The 19,574-nt window shown below is 40.6% G+C and overlaps 1 long non-coding RNA gene across 2 annotated transcripts in view; it reads left to right on the top strand.

Moving 5' to 3' along the window:
• Positions 1 to 1,114: 1,114 nt before the first annotated feature.
• Positions 1,115 to 19,574, top strand: part of LOC147913012 (uncharacterized) — a 33,157-nt gene continuing 14,697 nt past the window's right edge. The window contains exons 1-3 of one of the 2 annotated variants that reach the window (XR_015549272.1): positions 1,115 to 1,267; positions 2,205 to 2,411; positions 8,759 to 9,015. This is a non-coding gene — a long non-coding RNA (uncharacterized LOC147913012). Of the gene's footprint in view, positions 1,268 to 2,204; positions 2,412 to 8,758; positions 9,016 to 19,574 lie in introns of those variants that run through there. The other variant, XR_015549273.1, reaches the window with a different exon arrangement.

Here is a 19,574-nt window from a genome sequence, read left to right as displayed (position 1 = left end):
ACTGTATTTGATTCACTTCAGTATGTCTTGTCCAGCAGTACCTGACACATAATAGGTATTGAATAAATATTTGTTGGATGAAGGCATGAGTGAATCAATGAAACCATCTCCCTGATCGTCCCTTTCCTAGGGCATTTTCCATCTTGGACGTTATTTCTAGTAGTGCCAAGGTAGTTGGTACTACAACACGTGTCACATCTGTGCTTTTGTTTGCTAAACTTCTGAATCTTGTACACAGTCAAATAAAACTATTTTTCCCCACCTCCACTGGAGTAGAACTCGTTTTGGACTGATGGAACAGTGTGTTGGAAGGCAAGGTAATGGGGGAAGGGTAGATTAAAGTTATCTTGATGTTAACTTGAATTTAATTTAAGTTTCTTCTAGTGTTAGCTAAGTCTCTGGGCAATAAAAGGTAATTTCTTGTGATAAGGTCAATATTAGAAATATAAAAGAGAATATCAAAGTTTATAAAAGAGGATATCAAATAAATTTATGTTAAGCATTTTATGTTTGGAGGGCTTCATTTATTTATAAAACAAGACCTACCAGTGCTCCTCAAAGGGGATCTACATCACATTCAGGTACATTTCGAGAAGTGTGCATTTCTGGGCCCCATCTCAAATGAACTGAATCTGAATTTCTGGGGGCAGGGCCCAGGGATCTGCATTTTCAGCACCATTGACCACTTATCTGCAAATTCTCCACAGCTTCAAGGATACCACTCTGTTTATTTCTTCTACTGCTTTGGTTATCGATCCTTTCTATTCACTATTTTTTTATTGGCTGCTTTTTTCTTAATCATTTTGGAGATTTTTTTCTCCCATAATTTCTTTTTTTTTTAATTTAATTTAATTTTTATTTATTTTCCCCCCAAAGCCCCAGTAGATAGTTGCATGTCACAGCTGCACATCCCTCCAGCTGCTGTATGTGGGACGCGGCCCCAGCATGGCCGGAGAAGCAGTGTGCCGGTGCGCGCCCGGGATCCGAACCTGGGCCGCCAGCAGCGGAGCGCGCACACTTAACCACCAAGCCACGGGGCCGGCCCTCTCCCATAATTTCAACTATCATTTATGACTGTTGTTCTAATTGCTCTCCTGAACTCAGGTATTTGCAGTGTTCACCACTGGCCCCTCTGCATGATCAGCAAAGACTCCAGGAGATCCTTCTGTACTCTGAAGTTCAAGAGCAGCTTCACTGACACTTTTTTTTGGTCTGCCTTGTCCCCTTTTTTCCATCCAAATCCTGACTGATTCAAAAGGAAAATCGAGTGAGTATAGAGAGAGGGACACTCATATCAATACATATCATCCATCACAGTCAATTGGTGGCAGGCGTTACCTCAATGGCTGCAAGACAGTGACTGTGAAGTCTGCTCGTTAAAATACGATTAATAAATACGAAACACATTGCTTCTTCATTGATAGATATCCTCCGTGTTTTTGCTACGTTTCTCATTGATCATCTTATCTCCCAGAGCACAGGCCCTAGCCTAGGCTCAGGTGAGGCTGGGTAGTGCCTGGAGGTGGGTTAGGCTGTAGGGAGGGCAACAGATGAAAAGGAACTAAAATGAAACCGAAACCAAAACCAGGCAGATTCTTTTCCTCAAGTCATCGAGCTGAGGGGTTGGCCAGTAATGCTCCTCTTGAGCTACATATTAGAATTATTTGCGGAGTTTTTAATTGGCCTCACCCCAGATCACGTAAATTAGAAACTCTGAAAGAGTTTGAAAACCACTAAGGTAGGCTAGACGGTGGACCCACAGGAACACAGGTGCAGCCAAATAGATGGTGTGCCCACAGCCTTATTTGTGAACAGGAAGGAACTATTAAGTCTACTAATCCAGATCAGACATATATTGAAATCCTATTGCCTTTATTATAATTGAGCACTTACTATGTGTAAGGCGTGATATATAGACACTGAGATATAAAGAGAAGAAAAATGGTAAAACAAATGCTTTTTGAAGAATATGTCTTGAATGTATGCTGTTCGAGGCACTTTAATCATTTAAGTCTCACTAAAGTTAACTCTAGTATTACTTAGCCCCTCCACTTTACAGATGAGAAAACAGGCTCAGAGAGGTTAAGTAACTTCCCCCAAGGTAACTCAGCTAGTAAGCAGCAGAGTCAGAATTTAAACTCATATTTGCTGGCTCTACAACCCATATTCTTTTCACTATATTTTGTTGCCTGTTATGTCAAAAGAAGAAGAAAACGTGTTGCCTGCCCTCTTGGAGTTTTGAGTCTGCCCTTGGAGGAACAGTATACAGATGACATATAGATGGCTGCAAAGATGACAGATCATGCCAAGTGCCTAAGAGAGGTCTCAGCGCGTTGCTGAGGGAACGAAGGGAATCATTCCCTGCCGCAGACTTCTCCGGAACGCTTCCTGAGGAAGGGCATTCAAAGCAGGTAAGGGCCTGCCGATAGAGATGGTTGACAGAGCCTCGTGCCCAGGAGGGAAGGCAAAGTCAGGGTGTGGGAACGCACAGGGACTTTCTCAGGACATGACGTGTGGTCGACTTTGATGGTAGTAGAAAGGGGCTGTAGTGGATTTGTCTGAGGTGACCCTGAAACAACATGGTGTGTCCAGAGCCTGGAAGTTCTTGCATCCCAGGCACAGGAGGTTAACCTGTTCACCAGGCAAAAGAGCTTCCTGGAGATTTGAAGGCCAGGATTGGAATGGTCAGAGCTTGTGAGACAGGGCTTTGGTCTCAGAGTGTCTGGTGGATTGAAATGAGGAGAGATTCAAGGCCAGATGTCCAGGTAGGAAGCCACTGTAGTTAGTGAGGGGCCACATATAGGGTGGTGGCAGAGGGACGAAATGAAGAGGAAAGATGTGCAGACAGAAGGATGAGAGATGTTTCAGAGATGGGACACACAGGACTTAAGTTGATGCTGTAGGATGGTGACATGCAAGAGAGGACGGGTGTGATCACGCAGATTGTTTCAAATTTGGGGAGGACCCAAACAGGGATGGGTGTATATAGCCAGGGCAGGAAGAACTGAGGATGTAGGGTTTGGGTGTGTGGAGGTCAAGGTGATGGGAGTTGAGGAAGAGGCTCGTGAGGCAGATGACACTCAGAAGTTGCTGAGCGGGGGGATCCGAGGTCCTGGCCTCGGGTTCGGAGTCAGCAGCCATCTGGCTGGGTGTGAAGGGTGGAGCAGCTGCTCCTGGGGAAGTTTTCTACGTGAGTGGATTCCTATTAAATGTTAACTGCATGAACACCATTGGTTTAAAAAAAAAAAGTGGTATCAGAAAACACTGGGTAAAAAGAGTTTTGGAGTCATATCCAGTTAAATAAAGAACAAAGATTGCTCGCTGGTTAAATAACTAAGAAGCTATTTAAACATTACTAAAAAGTTAATTAAACCAATTTTGAAACACCGACTTGGAGATTTTTCCTATAGACTGGAGGGAGCGTAACTAAACTCAATTGCAGTCATGCTAGATTCCTCCCTAATGTTTATTTTTCTTCTGGTTATATTTCAGACAATTAATAGCGTCTAATGACTCAGGCCTTCATGTAATTACTACTGCTCTAGCTCTTATGGAATGTTCTTTTCACACAGGTGCCTAGGAAGTGAAAGAAATTTATGACTATTCAAGAAAGTCCCTCTATAGGCTGTAAAAAATTATCAGACTTTAAAATAAATTTATTATTCATGTATATCTCTATTTGTAGCTAGGAAACATGATAAAAATAATTTAGTACCCTCTAAAACGTTCCGATAGTTTCCTCTCACACAGAGACTTTCTTCCCTCCAATTTTAGAATGTTTGAGAGAGATGAAAATTAAATTAAATTAAAAAAAAATTCTTTGAAATGCTTGGTTTGTAGGTCTGCTTTTCCCCCTCTAGGTGTGAAAGTATGTTAGTGAAAGTTTCATTGCAACTTTGTCAATAATTAATCCTCTGTTTCTTGGAAAAATCCGACAGTGTTAGAGTAACAATAACAGGCTATAAAACACTCCCCCTAATTGTGCAAAGGCTCATTCTTCCCTAACAGGGTTCGGGTTGACTGGAATGTGCTGAAGTCACATTCCAGCGCCTTCCATGGGCCAGGAGAGCCACACAGGACTCTAAGAGGAATGGATGTGAACCTTTATCTCTATTTCTGCTCTTAGAAAGGAGGACAGACGAGGAAGAAGGCCTAGAGGAGGCTAGGAGGCACAGTTTGAAAAGGAGATGGATGGGCCTGGAAAACCAAGGGCAAATTAAGCCAGGGCAAACAGGACAGAGAAAATCAACCCAAGGGCGAGGCATTAAGTTAAGTTAGGGAGGATGATAGAGAAGCAGATCAGTGATGGAGCAGTAAGGCCAAAGGCTGGGAGTCCCAGGCAGGGAAAAGGAGCACACGTCAGAAAGGCAGCACTGCTCATTCACCGGGAACCTCCTCTCACTCCTGGGAGCTCTACCAGGAAAATATAGTTGAAAATCAAAAGGGAAGATTGCTTCATTTATCTGGCCAGTAGTGATGGAAAGGAAACTTATAAAGCTAAATTTTGGAAATCTTACTGGGATCTACTTAGTAAACTCTTTAAAATTAAGACGGGGGTGGGGGAACGGGGCAGGCCCTGAGGCTTAGCGGTTAAGTGCGCGCGCTCTGCTACTAGCGGCCGGGTTCGGATCCCGGGCGCGCACTGATGCACCACTTGTCCGGCCATGCTGAGGTGGCATCCCACATACAGCAACTAGAAGGATGTGCAACTATGACATACAACTATCTACTGGGGCCATGGGGAGAAAAAGGGAAAAAAAGGAGGAGGATTGGCAATAGATGTTAGCTCAGGGCCGGTCTTCCTCAGCAAAAAGAGGAGGATTGGCAGGGATGTTAGCTCAGGGCTGATCTTCCCCACAAAAAAAACTTTTTGCTTTGACCTTTTTTTATGTTTTAATTTGCACTTGAGTGATGGGGCTGGTTTTGAGAGAGAGAACACACTGTGATATGTTGCTCAAAAATCTTTTTTCTTAATAACTTTATGGAGGTACACTAACATACCACAACACTCACCAGTTTTAAATATACAGTTCAATTATCTTTCACTAATTTACCCAGTTGTACAATCGTCACCGTAATCTCAGCTACCCATCTGCAGTTAATTTTCATTCCTACCCCAGGCCCCAGGGAACCAGTGATTACTTTCTGTTTCTATAAATTTGACTCTTCTGGACATTTCATATAAATGGAATTAGACAATATATTGTCTTTTGTGACTGGCTTCTTTTATTTTGCAATGTTTTTGAGGTTCATCCATGTTGTAGCAAGTGCCAGTATCTCATTTTTTATTGCTGAGGAGTATTTCATTGTATGGCCATACCACACCTGGCTCACCTACTCACCAGCTGTAGGGACGGGCTTGTTTCCACTTTTTGGTTATTATGAGTAACGCTGCTGAGAACATTCCTGGGCAAGTCTGTGTGTGATCATACGCTTTCATTTCTCTTGGTTAGACACCTAGAAATAGAATTGCTGGATCATATGGTAAAGTCAGGTTTAACATTTTTTAAGAAACTGACAGGATTTTCAAAGTGGTTGCACTGTTTTACAGTCTTACCAACAACATATAAAGGCACAACAGTGTATGTGCCTGTCTCCAGATCCTTGCCAACTTATGTTATTGTCTGTCTAATTTTTTATTTTTTTTAAATTTTGGCATTATTGAGGTATAATTGACATATAAAAATTGGAGGGTATTTAAAGCGTACATTCTGATTTGATATACATATACATTGTGAAAGGATTCCCCCCATCTAGTTAATTAACACGTCCATCACCTCACGTATTTATTTATTTATTTATTTGTGAGGAGGATCAGCCCTGAGCTAACATCCACGCCAATCCTTCTCTTTTTGCTGAGGAAGACAAGCCCTGAGCTGACATGTATTACCAATCCTCCTCCTTTTTTTTTTCCTTTTTCTCCCCAAAGCCCCGGTAGATAGTTATATGTCATAGTTGCACATCCTTCTAGCTGCTGTATGTGGGACGCGGCCTCAGCATGGCCGGAGAAGCGGTGTGTCGTGCGCGCCCGGGATCCGAACCCAGCAGCCAGTAGCGGAGCAGCCAGTAGCGGAGCGCGCGCACTTAGCGGCTAAGCCACGGGGCCGGCCCTATTTATTTATTTATTTATTTATTTGGTGAGAGCATCTAAATTCTACTCTCTTAGCAAGTTTCAATTATACGTTACAGTGTTATCAACTGCAGTCACCATGTTTTAGATTAGATCCTCAGACCTTATTCGTCTTACAGCTGAAAGTTTGTATCCTTTTACCAACTTCTTCTATTTCCCCCACTCCCCAGGCCCTGGCAACCACATTTTTACCCTCTGTTTCTATGAGCTTAACTTTTTTTTTTTTTTTGGATTCCACATATAAGTGATATCATGCAGTATTTATTTCTCTGTCTGGCTTACTTCACTTCACATAATGCCCTCGAGGTCCGTCCATGTTGTTGCAAATGGCAAGATTTCCTTCTTTCTCATGGCTGAATAATATCCCATTGTATATATACACTGCATCTTCTTTATTCATTCATCCATCGATGGACACTTAGGTTGTTTCCATATCTTGGCTATTGTGAATAATGCTAATATGAACATGGGAGTACAGAGATCTATTTGATATTCCATTTTCAATTCCTTTGAATATATGCACTACAGAAGTGGGATTGTGAATTAAATGCAAATTAAAATTTTTAATTTTTTGAGGAAACTCCATACATTTTCCATAGTGGCTAAACCAGTTTACCTTCCCACCAACAGGGGTTCTCTTTTCTCCACATCACACCAACAGTTGTTATCTCTTGTCTTTTTGATGATAGCCATTCTAACAGGAGTGTGAGGAGATATTGTAGTTTTGATTTGCATTTCCCTGATGATTAGTGATGTTGAACACCTTTTTCATGTACCTGATGGCCGTTTGTATGTCTTCTTTGGAAAGATATTCATTAGTTCCTCTGCCCATTTTTAAATCAGACTGTTTGTTTTTTTGCTGTTTAGTTGTATGAGCTCTTTACATATTTTGGATATTAACCCCTTATCAAATATATGTTTTGCAAATATTTTCTCCCATGCCTTTCATTTTGTTGATGTTTTCCTTTGCTGTGCAGAAGCTTTTCAGTTTGATGTAGTCCCATTTGTTTATTTTTGCTTTTGCGTCAAATCCAAAAAATCATTGCCAAGATCAGTGTCAAGGTGCTTACCCTCTATGTTTTCTTCTAGGAGTTTTATGGTTTCGGGTCTTGTGTTCAAGTCTCTAATCCATTTGGAGTTGACTTTTGTGTATGGTGCTGTTTTATGTTGGTCTCACCCTATTGATAGCACTGCTATCTGCTAGGAACGCCTGAGGCACTCATCTGGGCCCGTACTACTTGTGGGAGCCCCCACAGACATTTTCCTGACCAGAGTCAATGTTACGGCTGGACCAGCTCTCGAGGTTCTTATTATGATTACAAGATGCACCTCAGCAATAACCATCAGGGAACTTGGAAAAAACAAGATTTATTACTCACAGGTCCTGGAGGGTATGTGGTATGCCCAGGGGCCACACAACAAGATCTCAGGGAGAGAGAAAGAGAAAGAGTGTGGGCTTGGGGCTCTGCTTTTATTGGGGTCCAAGGGTGGGGTCCTAGGGTTTCACGAGTTCACTCTTTATGGGTGAATTTAAAACATAACAATGGGAATTAGGGTGTGTGAAGGAAAAAATGGGGTCACTCAAGTGGTCAGTGGTCACCCAGGGATCTCTAAAAGAGGAATTTCATAGGTGGGGCAGCCTGGTTTCTTATCGAGCTGTTTTACTAATAGCTGTGTCATACAGCTGTTAATATGTTTATTCAAGATGAATGTCTTTGAGATGGATGCCTCAGCAATCAAAAGCTTCGGGTCAGGCACTCACATTACAATCAAAAAGCCTGATGTCAGACACAACTACAGGTATAAGATAGGTATCTGGTTTCATTGTTTTGCATGTGGCTGTCCAGTTTTCTCAACGCCATTCATTGAAGAGCCTATCCTTTCCCCATTGTATATTCTTGGCTCCTTTGTTGTCAATTAATTGACTGTATATTCATGGCTTTATTTCTGGGCTCTTTACTCTGTTCCATTGATCTATGTGTCTGTTTTTATGCCAATACCATACTGTTCTGATTAGTATAGCTTTGTAATATAGTTTGAAATCAGGAAGTGTGATGCCTCCAGCTTTGTTCTTCTTTCTTAGGATTGCTTTGGCTGTTCGGGGTCTTTTGTGGTTCCCTACAAATTTTAAGATTATTTGCTCTATTTCTGTGAAAAATGCCATTGGAATTTTGATAGAAATTGCACTGAATGTGTAGATGGCTTTGAGTAGTATGAGCATTTTAACAATATTAATTTTTCCAATTCAGGAGCATAGAAATATCTTTCCATTTATTTGTTTTTTCTGCAATTTCTTTCATCATGTCTTAGAGGTTTTAGTGTACAAGTCTTTCACCTTCTTGGTTAAATTTATTCCCAGACATTTTATTCTTTTCATTGCAATTGTGAATGAGATTGTTTTTTAAATTTCTCTTTCTGATAGTTCATTATTAGTGAATAGAAGCACAACTGATTTTTGTATATTAATTTTGTATCCTGCAACTTGACTGAATTTGTTGATCATTTCTAACAGTTTTTTGGTGGAGTCTTTAGGGTTTTCTGTATATAATATCACGCCATTTGCAAATAGAGACAGTTTTACTTTTTCTTTTCCAATTTGGATGTCTTTTCTTTCTTTTTCTTGCCTAGTTGATCTGGATAGGACTTCCGGTACAGTCATGAACCGCATAACAACATTTCGGTCAACAACAGACTGCATTTAATGACAGTGGTCCCGTAAGATTCGTACCGTATAGCCTAGGTGTATAGTAGGCTATACCATCTAGGTTTGTGTAAGTACACTCTGATGTTTGCACAATGACAAAATTGCCTAACGACACATTTCTCAGAATGTATTCCTGTCATTAACCTACATGTGACTGTACTACGTTGAATAAAAGTGGTGAGAGTGGGTATCCTTGTCTTGTTTCTGATTTGAATATGATGTTAGCTGTGGGCTTGTCATATATGGCCTTTATTATGTTGAGGTACATTTCCTCTATAATCAGTTCTATCATGAATGGATTTTGAATTTTGTCAAATGCTTTTTCTGCATTTATTGAGATGACCTAATGTTTTTATCTTTCATTTTGTTATTGGTGTATGACATTGATTGATTTGTGGATGTTGAACCATCCTTGCATCCCTGGAATAAATCCCACTTGATTATGGTGTATGATCCTTTTAACATATTGTTGAATTCAGTCTGCTGACATTTTGTTAAGGATTTTTGCATCTATGCTCATCAAGGATATTGGCCTTTAGTTTTCTTTTCTTGTAGTGTCCTTGTCTGGTTTTAGTATCAGGTAACGCTGGCCTCGTGTAATGAATTTGGAAGTTTTCTCTCCTTTTCAGTTTTTTGGACGAGTTTGAGAAGACTTCGTATTGATTCTTCTTTAAGTGTCTGGTGGAATTCACCAGTGAAGCCATCTGTTCCTGGACTTTTATTTGTTGGGAAGTTTTTGATTACTGATTCAATCTCTTTACTGGTAATTGGTCTGTTCAGATTTTCTGTTTCTTCACAATTCAATCTTGGTAGATTGTATGTTTCTTGGAATTTACCCATTTCTTCTAGGTTGTGTAATTTGTTGGCATGTAATTGTTCATAGTAGTCTCTTATGAGACTTTGTATTTGAGTAGTATCAATTGTAATGTCTCCCCTTTAATTTATAATTTTATTTCTTTGCATCCTTTTTCTTTTTTTCTTGGTAAGTCTAGCTAATGTTTTGTCTATTTTGTTTATCTTTTCAAAAAGCAGCTCTTAGGGGACCAGCCCTGTGGCGTAGTGGTTAAATTTGCATGCTCTGCTTCAGCAACCCGGGGTTTGTAGGTTTGAATCCCGGGCACAGAACTACGCATAGCTTATCAAGCCATGCTTTGGCAGGCGTCCTACATATAAAGTAGAGAAAGATGGGCACAGCTATTAGCCCAGGGCCTGTGTTTCTCAGCAAAAAGAGGAGGATTGGCAACAGATGTTAGCTCAGGGCTAATCTTCCTCATACACACACACAAAAATCAGCTCTTAGTTTCATCTTTTCTATTGTCTTTTTAGTCTCTATTTCACTTATTTCCTTCCTCCTACTAACTTTAAGATTAGTTTGTTCTTCTTTTTCTAGTCATTTGAGGTGTAAAGTTAGGTTGTTTATTTGAGATATTTCTTTTCTTCTTAATGTAGGTGCTTGTTGCTATGAACATCCCTCTCAAAACTTATTTTGTTGCATCCCATAATTTTTGTATATTGTATTTCCATTTTATTTGTCTCCAGATATTTTTTGATTTCTTCTTTGACCCATTGGTTATTCAGTATCATGTTGTTTAATGTCCACATATTTGTGAATTTTCCAGTTTTCTTCTTGTAATTGATTTCTAGTTTCATACCATTGTGGTCAGAAAAGGTGCTTCATAAGATTTCAATCTTCTTAAATGTATTAAGGATTCTTTTGTGAATCAGTCCTGGAGAATGTTCCATGTGCACTTGAGAAAATGTGTATTCTGCTGCTGTTGGATGGAATGTTCTGTAAGTGTCTGTTAAGTCCATCTGGTCTAATGTGTAGTTTAAGTCCAATGTTTCCTTATTGATTTTCTGTCTGCATGATCTACCCATTGTTGAAAGGGGGGTATTAAAGTCTCCTATTATTATTATATTGCTGTCAATTTCTCCCTTTAGGTCTGTTAATATTTGCTTTATTTAATTAGGTGCTTCTATATTGGGTGCATAAATATTTACAAATGTTATATCCTCTTGTTGAATTGACTCTGTTATCATTGTATAATGACCTTCTTTATCTCTTATTACAGTCTTCGGCTTAAAGTCTCTTTTGTCTGATATAAGTATAGCTACCTTTGCTTTATTCTGATTTCCATTTGCATGGGATATTTTTTTCCATACCTTCACTTTCAGTCTCTGTGTGTCCTTATATCTAAAGTGAGTCTCTTGTAGGGAGCATATAGATGGGTCTTTTTTTTTCTTTTAATCCATTCAGTCACTCTAACTCTTTTGATTGGAAAATTTAGTCCATTTACACTTAAAGTAATTACTGATAGGTATGGACTTATGAGGCTTACATAAAACATCTTATTTATAACAGTCTGTTTTAAACTGATAACAACTTCAAATGCATACTAAAGCTCTACATTTTCACTCTCCCCCCTGCACTTTGGTTTTGATGTCACAATTTATCTCCTTTTACTTTGTGTTATTAACAAATTGTTGTAATTATAGTTATTTGTAATGCTTTGTTATTTAATCTTCATACTAGATTTATAAGTGATTTACCCACCACCATTACAATGGTAGAGTATTCCGAATTTAACTATATATTTACCTTTATCAGTGAGATTTATACTTTCATATGTTTTCCTGTTACTAATTAGCATTCTTTCATTTCAGCTTTGAAGAAGTCCCTTTAACACTTCTTGTAAGGCCAGTGTAGTGGTGCTGAACTCCTTCAGCTTTTGCTTGTCTGGAAAATTCCTTATCTCTCCTTTAATTCTGAAGGACAACTTTGCTGGTTAAGGTTTTCTTGGTGGGCAGTGTTTTTTCCCAGCACTTTGAATATATCATGCCACTCCCTTCTGGCCTGCAAAGTTTCTGCTGAAAAATCTGCTGATGATAGTTTTATGGGGGTTCCCGTGTACATAACATGTTGTTTTTCTCTTGCTGCTTTTGAGATTCTCTCCTTGTCTTCAACCTTTTTTTGTGTGTGTGTGTGAGGAGATCAGCCCTGTGCTAACATCTGCCAATCCTCCTCCCCTTTTGCTGATGAAGACTGGTCCTCGGCCAACATCCGTCCCCATCCTCCTCCACTCTATATGGGATGCTGCCACAGCATGGCCTGCCAAGCAGTGCGTTGGTGCGCTCCCGGGATCCGAACCGGTGAACCCCGGGCCCCTGCAGTGGAGCACGCGCACCCAACCGCCTGCGCCACCGGGCCGGCCCTTGTCGTCAACTTTTGAAAATTTAATTATAATGTGTCTTGGTGTGGGTATCTGTCCTTTAAGTTATAGTGTTTCCAGTGGATGTGAAGTGGTATTTCATGTGGTTTTAATTTGCATTTCCCTAATGATTAATGATGTTAAGCATCTTTATGAACTTATTAGCTATTCATATATCTTCTTTAGTGAAACATACATTCAAAGATTTTGCACATTTTTAAATTGGATTGTTTGTCTTACTGTTGAACTGTTGGAGTTCTTCGTATGTTCTGGACACAAGCTCTTTGTCAGATATATGATTTGTAAATATTTTCTCACTTATCTTTTCATTTTCTTAATGATATCTTTTAAAGCAGAAAAGTTTTTAATTTTGATGAAGTCCAATTTATCAGTTTTTTCTTTCATGTATTTTGCCTTTAGTGTTATGTCTAAGAAATCTGTGCCTAAACCAAGTTCACAAAGATTTTTTTCCTATGTTTTCCTCTAAAAGTTTTATAGTTTTCACACTTACATTTAGGTCTCTGATCCATTTTATATTAACTTTTTGGTTATAGTGTGAAGTAAAGGTCCAAATTCATATTTTTGCATCCAATAACTTTTGAAGAAAAGAACTTAGAAAAGTAAATATCACATTTTTTTCATAATAATGATTGGGATTTGTGACATCTTGTTTTTTCTTTAACGTATTTAATACCACCTGATATTTTCTCATTTATTTGTTTTTCATTCCTCTTTTGTCTGTCTCCTCCTTTAGGACAAATACTGGAGGTAAAAAGTGGCCTTATCTGTGTTTTCCCCTGCTATGTCCTCAATGCCTTGCAGGTGGTAGGTAGTCAATCAATATTTGATGGGTGAATGAATGAATGAAATGCTAGGGTAGTAAATCAGTCAGGAAAAACAAAATTTTCTTTTATGGCCCCAGTAGGTGAGGGGGAGTATGGAGTGAAGGTTCTAGAGCAGGAACCAGCAGGCGGTGAGTACAGCACTAGGAGGTAAGGTTTTGGGTCTCCTTCCATGCCGCTCTGATCCAGGACCTGTCCCCACACCTGTGAATGTGCAGATCAAAGCGCCTTTTGGCCACCCCAAGTTGAGCTTTTTTTTTTTTTTTTTTTTTGAGGAAGATCAGCCCTGAGCTAACATCCATGCTAATCCTCCTCTTTTTGCTGAGGAAGACCGGCTGTGAGCTAACATCCATTGCCAATCCTCCTCCTATTTTTTTTTTTTCCCCAAAGCCCCAGCAGATAGTTGTATGTCATAGTTGCACATTCTTCTAGTTGCTGTATGTGGGACGCGGCCTCAGCATGGCTGGAGAAGCGGTGTGTCGTGCGCGCCCGGGATCCGAACCCAGGCCGCCAGCAGCGGAGCGCGCACACTTAACCGCTAAGCCACGGGGCCAGCCCCAAGTTGAGCTTTTGAGGGGAATTTAATGTAGTAGTTAAGGGCATAAGCTTTATGTTAGATATTATTTATTTTTTCAACAAGTTTATTTGTGTCTCTTGTCATGTATCAGGCACTTTGGTAGGACTTGGGGATTCTGTGGCAGACAAGGCAGATGTTTAAGCTGCCCTTATGGTCAGCTCCCAAGCACTTTGACCTTGAGAATATCTTGAAACCTCTTTGAGCCTGTTTCCTCATTCATAAGCTGAGGATTGTTGAGTAGCTACCTCATTTGATTTTGACAAGGATTAAGTAATTATATAAAGAAATGACAACTGTGATGGCACGTAGTAAGTGTTCAAAATAGTATTATTATAAGTTGTTCAACCTATTGGGTAAGACAGAATTATTCTGTAGTATTCAGCCTCAACTTCTATTTAATATGTTATTAATGGTTCTCATCACCAAGGGACAATCAATCACCAAGGGACAGAAAATTAATATTTTTTGTAAAAAATCTTTAAACTTGTTTATTATAAAGGCAATACATGCACTAGAGTGAAAACAAATTCAAACAATATAGAAGCATACACAATAAAAAGTAGAAATCCCCACAACCCATTCTTCAGTGGTAATCACTGTAAACAATTCTCTGTTTCTCTTCCAGAAAAATCTCATGCATATGAAAGCATATATACGCCCATCCTTAGAAAACAAACAGCAAATGGAATCGGATACTACTAGTTGGTTATCACTAAGCATTTTCACTTAATCGTATGCACTAGAGAGCTTTCCAAGAGCAGCATATACTGTTCTTACTCTGAGTATTTCTTAATATTCACAGCACAAATTTTTTGAAGAAGCTCTTGTAAGCTTTTAGAGAAAGTCTGTGGGTTACACCCGCCTTTCCTCTCCACACTCCCACACTCCCCGGGCTCAGCCCCCATAGCTTCTAGCAGTCAGAGACTGGCACCTGCCCACCCACGTTCTCTTGGCCTGTGGCCGGCTGTGGTCACACCAGCAGCAGAGAGCGGGGGTGTGGGTGGGGTAGCATAGAAGGAAGAGAAAACAAATTTCCCACAAGTTGTTGAGAAAGAACAGCAAGTGTAAAATCAAATCGACATAGGCACTGGCACCCAAAAGTGTTTTATTACATGTATTTAAATAAGAGGTATCAGGAAGAATGTTCTCTAAGGGTTTAAAAGGCGGTGGATGCAGGAACACCAGGTTCTTAAAAGTAGTAGCAACAGCTGCCCGATCTGTGGATGTGGGCGGTGAGAAAGGACTCGGGGTCCCTGTGGACAAACCTGCTCCCTAGCACTGCAGGAGAGAGGGAGGTTGAGATGCCCTCAGAGAAGCGAAATGGCCAGATAGAGACTGGGCCCAGCGCCCCATGAAGGACAGGGAGCGCTCCGCCCTTCCTGGCTGAAATCTAGACCTCACTTCCTCCATTTTCCACCTGCTCGTTTCTTCTCCCACCTCACTGCTCTTCGCCCAATTGCTTGACTTCACTTCTGTGAGAGGCTTTGCCAGAGCCCAGCCCCCAGCCAAGACTGGAGATGATTGACGTCTCCTCTGACCACAAACGTTTCTCGGTGGTGGGACGCTAAAGCAAGTAAAATCTGAAACAGAGATTCTGATAATCCTGGGGGATGGGAAATTAGGTCTTTGCCTCTTTGTGCTTACTCATTTAATCTCGGTTCTCTGAATTGTTTCTACCTCCACCCAGGCTAGAAAATAAGATTATAGAATGGTTTAGAGCTTCTAAATTAGGCTGTTAGACGGGCCAGCGCCTCAGCCTAGGGGCCTGGCTTAGAGCCCACACCCAAGAAAGTAAAATCTCTTCTTGGGTGGGGCTTTCCCAGACATAAAGCTTTTACCATGCCTCTAAGCAGGGGAAGCGTGGGCCAAGATTATATTGGGCAGGCAATAAAATTAAGGGCAATAAAACCAGATAAACTACCTCATTAGCAGCAGTCTACTGGTAAAGCCATTTCAACAAAGAGAGGTAAGATGGAGGACTCCTAGTGCCTACTGTCAAGTTCTTTCAAATAGTCCCCTCTGCAAAACGAAGGTTCTTTTCAGAAGTCTTGGCTTAGCTTAAGGGCATATGTGCCTTTATCCAACACCGGTGGGAGTAAGAAGCAGCTCAGAGGGAAGTCTCTGGAATTTGGACCCCTCCCTAAGATCACTGAGCTGCCCAAACTCTCAGAACTTTTTTTATCAGCCATGGGATCAAGAGAATGGAGGTCCAGTACCAATTTGTCTAGACTCAACTAATTGTTGAGTATTGATTTGCACATGAAAAATAAAACTGATTCTGTAAAAATGGAATCGTTTTCTTAACCATATACATTATGGTGATATTATGTTGCATCTAAGGGAGTAATTAAGAAGGAAAACTTGAAAGATCAATCAGATTCTCAAAACTACCTGACACACACACTTACACACACACACACACCTACAGGTAAAGTAACTAAATTAAGATACACCTCTAAATAGCTTTTATTTTTTTAAGCCTTAGCAAAATTTTTCAAGTAAATATTTGACTTTTTCATTTTTATTTCTACACAGTACAAACTTCCCCAATTATCATGGTTATTGGGTCTCTAAATATTAAATAAAATGTCTAACACTTGTGAACTGTATTTTCTAGTTAAGAGACACAAAAGATTCAGTGACTGCATTGTTCTTTGGGGTCAGGGTTATGGTTATGTAGGCACCCAGCCCTTTAGGACACAGCAGGCTGGTGAACCATTGATTCATGAAACACTGCCAGGAATGGCCTTCGTTTGTCCAGACCCCGGGGCAAGTTCAGCCAGCACAAGGGAACCACCCAGGCCAGAAAGGACTAGTCAGATGGACAAATTCCTGCCTTCATCAGAATCCTAGAGTCCTAGGAATCTGGGAATTATTCTCGACATCTCCCTTTCCCTCTCTCCTATATCCAACAAATCACCAACAGCTCTCTACTGGTTTCACGTCCTAAATGCCTCTCCAATCTGTCCACTCCTCTTTAACTCTACTGTCTCTTTCCTAGGCCAAACTGGCTTGATTACTACGAAGTCTTTCCAACTGGGCTATATCCATCCACTTTTGTCCCCTTCCAATCAAGTCCTTACACTACGGCCAGATGGATTAAAAAAGCAAACATATACCTGAGCAGTCCTTCCAGCGCTTAACAGACTCCAGTGGCTTCCCTTTCGCTCTTAGATTGAAGATCTAAATCCACACCGTGGTCTAGAAGCCATGAACGAGCTGGCCCCTGCTTGACTCTCCAGTCTCCTCCTTTTCCTCACATCACTATTTCATTCTTTCTGCTAACCTGACCTCTTCAGGGCTCCTCACAGCCAGAAGACTTGGAGACAGGGAAGATCCAGGTACCTGAATTTCCCCCAAAGCTCCTTAGGTGGTTCTGAACCACGACGATGGTTGAAAGCAACCTTGACCAGAGATGGAGACAATTTGAAGCTTGCATTTTGGCTCTTTATGATAAGTCGTACCTGTTGGCATCAGAGTTTGACTTAGGTTTACAAAGCAGGCCAGGAAAATGCCCAAAGTGGCAAGTCACTGGGCAGACTTTCTAGAAGAGTAGGCACTGCTGCTACTTCTGCTACCCCCAAAACGGTATAAAGAGTGAATTACATACAATCCGCTGGGTAGATGCTTTTTCACTTTCTAGAAAATCTAAACCTAACTAATATGCCATTATGAGGCTGAGGATGCCTTCACAAAAGCTCTGAAACATTATCTTAGATGAAGTAGATGGTTCCTACATAACCAAAAATTCAGCCAGTAATGTCTTTCTCCGGGGCACAGAACTTCGTGTTTGTAGATTGTGTTTAATCCTGTTATAACAGAGCTTGTTAAGTGGACTTGGATGTGCGATGGGTCTAATCATGTCCAGAAACTAGACAACTAGGAGAGGCAGAGCCTGATCAGAGTGGGTATTACTCCTCTCGTCCGGTTCCGTTATAGAAAGATTCCAGTGTGTTGTCAAGTTCACTTTTCTGCAGATATCTCATGAATTGCATTTTGAAAGCATGATTGATTTTATTTGTCCCTGCTATTTATAGCGCACAGTGAGGCCTCAGCCAGCTGTGGGAGGACATGGCTACATTGAGATTCCCATCCAAGTTGTGTGTGATAGTATCTGGCACTCTTTCAACGACTGCCGTCATTACTTGGAGAACAAGCACAGAGGGGAATAAATCAATGTTTAATGTCAGGATATCACACCCTCTCTAACGTTTTTTGGATATGAATGAGGCAGTAACTGTATAATTAACCTTGCTCTTATTGCCCTGTAGTCAGATGACTACTTTACCAAAAGGTACTATCTATCACACAAAAACATGTATTTAATTTAAAAAAAGATCTTTCCAAACTAGACAAAAATATCTTCTTAAAAAATGATGACTTTATGTAAGTAATATATGCAAAAAGTCCCCATCAAAATGTTCAAAAGAACATACAATGAAAAATACTTCCAACTCCTACACCTGTACTTTGCCATCCAGTTCCCCTCCTGCAGGCAAACACAGTAACCAGGTTTTTATTAATCTGTCCAGAGAAATTGTATGCATTTACACACACACACACACACACACACACACACACGGCTGTACACTCTGCTTTTTTTCACAGTATATGGTGATTGCTCCCCATCAGTACACAGAGACGGCCTCTTGTGTTAATGACTGTGTTCCATGCAATAACTTCTTGACTGCCCGGTGAATCCTTCCCTACCATGAAGACTTCTTGTGGCTCCTCATTGCTCAGGTATGATGCAGAAAGGCCCCCACACCACATCCCAATCAGCAACTATTCTTTAACCTGAATTCTCCAGTCCAATTAAACTGACCTACTGTGGCTCTTGAACAGAGTTCTAATCCCTGCTCTTTCGTTAACTTGGCTGTCAGGCTGCAGGCAAACGATCTCACCCTTCTGGCCCTTGGTCTTCTCATCCACGAATTAGGGGTGGTCCAGGGAGGCGAGGGAGGTGGACCCATCTCTAAGGTCCTTTTCAGCTCTCGTATTCTGTGAATCTGTGACTAGATGAGGTCAAAGGGCCTTTCCAGCTCTACACTTTGATCAGCAATTTAAGTTTTCCTGGGTTTGGTCTTGTTTCCTCAATTGTCTGAGATCTCATTAAGGACAAGACTACCTCTTTGTATCTCCCAGAATGTCCTGCTGGAATAGTTGCTCCAGAAATGTTTGTTGATTTTCTGGGTTATCACTTTGAGCGCTATGCATTAATAATTGCTCCAATCCCACTGCTTGAAATAGGTCAGTTAACCCAGTTTCTCTCTGTCAGGACAAGTGATAGGAATTACAATGCTGGCGCTCTATCAGAATAACTGGGAACAACTCTTGATTTTAGCATTAGGTTCTCAAGAAGACATCTAACTTATGCAATCAGTGCATTCCTCACATGATACATATAAATATTATTAGCAATTTGCAGGGTAAGAGTCTAGAAATAAAGAGGACATTGGGCACGACAAAATTCAACCTTTCTATTTTATGGATGTGGAAAACCAAGGCCTAGAATTCTAGAGATTTGTCCCAGGATTGTGACTTAGCTGGTGATAGACAGAACCAGGGTGAGAATCTGGGGCTTCTGATGCTCATTCTAGAGGGAAAAAGGGGAAACAGAACCTTTACAGAGTGTTCATTATATGCTGTCATTAACTGGAACTTGCTCCACGAAACTATGTGCACTCAGTTTATTAATTTCATAACAGGTCTGACTCTCACTGGTCTTCCTCATCTGAAAAATTAGATTGATAAACACGCTTACCTTACAGAGTGGTAGAAGGATTACATAAGATAATGCCTCCAAGAGCCCAGAGCAGAACGCCAGGCGCATAAATGTTACTTACTTACAATTATTATTTAAAGAGCTTCACAATGAAAGGTCATTTTGTCATATCATTTCCCCTTTAGTTGACTTTTCTTAGGTGAGAGGGAGTTGGATTTAAATATCAGGTATTGCTGAAGGAAGGCACATGTCTATTTTACCCTAGCTATTGTCACAGCCCCTCATTGACTTATCCTTCCTCTCCAAATGGGAGAATTACCCCTGGTTTTTGCCCACCTTTCAGTGATTATGAAGATTATAAAAATTTCATTCATGCACACCTATCTT

Source organism: Ceratotherium simum, chromosome 31 (genome assembly GCF_057802395.1).
Source record: "Ceratotherium simum simum isolate JZ-2026a chromosome 31, ASM5780239v1, whole genome shotgun sequence".
Taxonomy (NCBI): Eukaryota; Metazoa; Chordata; class Mammalia; order Perissodactyla; family Rhinocerotidae; genus Ceratotherium; species Ceratotherium simum.
The sequence above is the reverse complement of the archived record's forward strand: the minus strand, read 5'-3'. Positions and strand labels throughout refer to the sequence as shown.